Below are 3,747 nucleotides of genomic sequence, written 5' to 3'. Positions count from 1 at the left end.
GGGCTAAACGGGAGGGTGGACATCGTTGCCGTGTTTCCAATCTTGGGTGGAAAGCATTCTCTTTCACTGTTAAGGGTGATGCTTGCTGTAGGTTTTCCTGGGTGTTCTTTATCAGGTTGAGGGGGTCTCCTGAAAATTATTACCATAACCTGATGTTGAATTTTGTCAAATGTTCTTTAGTTTGTCTAAGGAAATTACCATATGATATTTCTTCTTTATTCTGTTGTCATGGAGAAATACATTTTTCGATTTTGAGTGGTTAAACACACCTTGCATTCCTGAGATAAATCCCACTTGGTATGTTATATTCTTAATGTATCCTGGATCTGTTCTGCTAGGCCTTTGCTAAGCACATGATCTATGACGTACTCTATTATTTTGTAATGTCTGTAGGACATGTAGTGATGTACCCTCTCATGCCCGTTGTTGGTCATTGGCTTCTCCTTATTTTTTCCTTGATCAGTCTCGCTGGAGTCAGTTTTCTATGACTCAGAATTTCTATCAATTTTATAGATTATTACAAAGAAGCACCTTTTGGATTATTTTCCCTGTTGTTTGACTGTTTTCTGTGTAACTGATTTCTGCTCTTTTCATTTTCTTCCTTCCACTGATTCTGGGTTTAAGTGTTCTTTTTCCAGCTTCTTGAGGGGAAGATTAGATGACTGATTTGGGGCCTTTCATTTCTAACATAAACATCCCATACGTTTTAATGTTGTTTTCATTTTCATGCAGTTCAAAACATTTTAGTTTCCCTTGTGATTTTTTCTGTGACCCACGGACTATTTCGGTGTCTGTTGGCTAATTTCCAAATACGTGGAGATTTTCCAGATATTTTTGTCATTAAATTATGATTTAATTCTGAAGACCTTCCTGTAACATTTCTTCCACCACAGATCTGCTGGTGATGAATTCCCTCAGCTTCTATTTGTCTGAAAATGATTTTATTTCACCTTAGTTTAGTTTTGGGGGGACATTTCACTGTACATACAATTCAAGGTTGACAGTGTCTTTTTTTTTTTACTGCTGCAAGGGTTCTATTCCATTGTCTTGGAGCTTGTGTTGTTTCAGGCGAGAAATCTGCGGCTCTCTTATCTTTGCAACACGCCTTTTCTCTCAGACTGCTTTTAAGGTGCGTCTTTGTCACTGGTTTTCCACTATTTGATTATGACGTGCCTTGAGTGGTCTTCTTCACGTTCACGCTGCTTGGGGTTTAGCATCCTGAAAAATCCCCTTTGGTTGTTTTACAGTATCTTTTTAGTTCTCACCACAATTTAGCTTGGCTCATTTTATTTACTGATTCAACATTCAACGAGTGTGGAACACCTACTGTGTGCCTGGCATCGTGGTACAAGACAAAGATCTCTGTTTTCACGGAGCATATGTCCTGAGAGCAGAAGAGGAAAAACCCAATAACCTAGTAATAAGATTACAAGCCTGTAATCTTGTGAGTGTGAGATAGAGCTGTAAGCGCTGTGAGACAAAGTACAGGAGGTTAAAGGGCAGGCAGGCTGGGCAGGGGGCGGGGCGAGGGGAGGCTTGTCACAGCAAGGGAGGCGACAGGCTGCAGGAGAAAGTGCTGGGGTGGGATGAACAGACTTCCAGGCACGGGGTGGCTCCAGGAAGCCTGACGTGGCTGCAGGGATGAGGGGAGAGCAGGAGGGAGGAGGTGGGGCGGCCGGCACAGACCAGGAAGGCCCCGTGGGCTGATAAAGGCTTTTGCTTTGCTCTGGGATGGGAGCCACTGCAGGGGCGAAGGGGTGACATGATCTGACCTTAGCCTCTAGACGGTCCCTCTGGCTGCTGCAAGGTGAATGGACCCTAGGGGTCTGAGGGCGGAGTGGGCAGAGGTGACTGCAGTGACCCGCTGAGGGGGATGGTGGCAGGGACCTGCTGGTGGCTGTGGGTGACGGAAAGTGCTCAGATTCTGAATACGTTCTGAAAGTGGGCCTGTCTGGACTTCCAAGTCGGGTGAGAGGAAGAGGGGTCCAGCGGGACTCCAAGGTCATTGGCCCGAGTGAGTGGAAGGACAGACCACCATCCATCAGCTGACACCAGAGGGCGGTGGGCAGGTGGCTCAGGTGGTGCGGGCACAAGGCTGGACTGGGCCACACAAGCATCTTGGGCAACCTGGGTCGGGGCAGGGACAGCTCTTAGGGAGTTGGGCCGCACAGGGTTGGGAGGAGCTGGAAAGAGTCGGGCCTCGTTTTTGTCAGGAAACAGTTACCCTGTAGCTGCAGAAGAGAAGCAGCTCTTGGTTGCTCGGAGCAAACCAGAGGCCTGAGGTCTGGGCACAGAGAGGGCGGGTGGCCACTTCCTCTCTCTCTTTTGTGTCGTTTTTTTAATTCATCTTTGTCTTTTTCCTTCTTTCTTTTTCTTTCTCTCAATAGCTACTTATTGAGATGTAATTCACATACCACAAGAGCCACCCTTTCAAAATGTACAACTCAACGTTTTAATACAGTAAGGAGGTTGGGCAACCACCACCTCTAATTCTAGGTCACGTCTGTCACCCCAAGAAAGAACCCCTGTGCCCATCTGCAGGCGCTTCCCTTCCCTTCCCTCTGCCGTGGGTTTGCCTCTTCTGGACATTTTGTCCAAGTGGCATCACACATTTGCTTTTTGACGGCCTCCTTTCACTCAGTGTCCTGTGTTTAAGGTCCCTCGTGTTGTGGCGTTTCAGCGCTTCAAGCCCTTTTGAGGCTGGAGACAGGCGTCTGGTCACCGTCGGCCAGGGAGGGGCCCTGCCTGGGCTGCGCGCTAAGGCCGCGGCGCCCGCGCTCAGGGGCGGGCGGCCTCCAGCGCCGTCACCCCCTTCGGCCCCCACCCCGGGTCGCGGCACATCCCAGCTGCCCCCTGACGCCTCTCTGTGCCGGCGCCGCGGCACCCAGAGCCCGAGTGAGGCGGGCAAGAGCTGGGGAGGCGGCGGGGCTGCGGAGGGAGGTCCGGGCGCCCGGGGCCGGTAAGCGGGCGAGCGCCTCCCGAGGGCCTGGCTGCGGTGGGGCTCCGAGGACGCAGGGGCCGCCGGGTAGGGCGGCTGGGGTGCGGGGCCACCTGGCTGGGGGTGTCACCTGGCACCTGGGGTCCCCGGCCGCGTGAGGACACAACGCCCAGCCCGGGGTGTCCCCGCCTCCGGGACGTTCGGCAACGTCTCCCGGGGAGGGTCCCCCGGACACGGCTCCCAGCGCTGCCATCGGACCCGGGAAGTGTAGCCGCCCAGGCGAGGCTAGTGCCGACAGCGGGGCCGCCACTCCTCGGGGAGGGTTGGGGGTCAGCTGCCGAGGCCCCCAGCCCCGGGGAGCCCGCGCCCCCTCCCGGGTCCTCCGAGTGGCGTCTGGGGAAGGGTCTCCGGCGCTCCCGGAGAAACGCGCAGCGGCGCCCACCCGGGCGTCCCGTCGCAGGGGCGGGCCCGGGCCGGGGACAGCAGTCCTCCCGGCGGCGACGCCGTGAACGCCAAGCTCGCACCCCTCAGCCCGGCCCCGCCCCGTCCCCCGCGCACGCGGCTCCTTTAAGAACTTGCTGCGCCCGCCCGCCTCCTTTTTCTCGCGCGTCGCCCGCCCAGGCCGCCCCGCCCCTGCCGGGAGCGCGCCTGCGTCACCGCGCAGACCTCGGCCCTGACCCCACGTCCGCGCCTCGGAGGTCAGGGCGAGCCATTGCTTGCCGAGCTCGGCGGCGCGTGACAGGAGGTGGGCGGGGCCTCATCCGGAAGGGGCGGGCTAACTTGAGAGCAGCCGCGTCGCGGCGTAGACG

This window comes from Lagenorhynchus albirostris, chromosome 4, assembly GCF_949774975.1.
Source record: "Lagenorhynchus albirostris chromosome 4, mLagAlb1.1, whole genome shotgun sequence".
Classification (NCBI taxonomy): Eukaryota; Metazoa; Chordata; class Mammalia; order Artiodactyla; family Delphinidae; genus Lagenorhynchus; species Lagenorhynchus albirostris.
Note: the sequence above shows the minus strand (reverse complement) of the source record.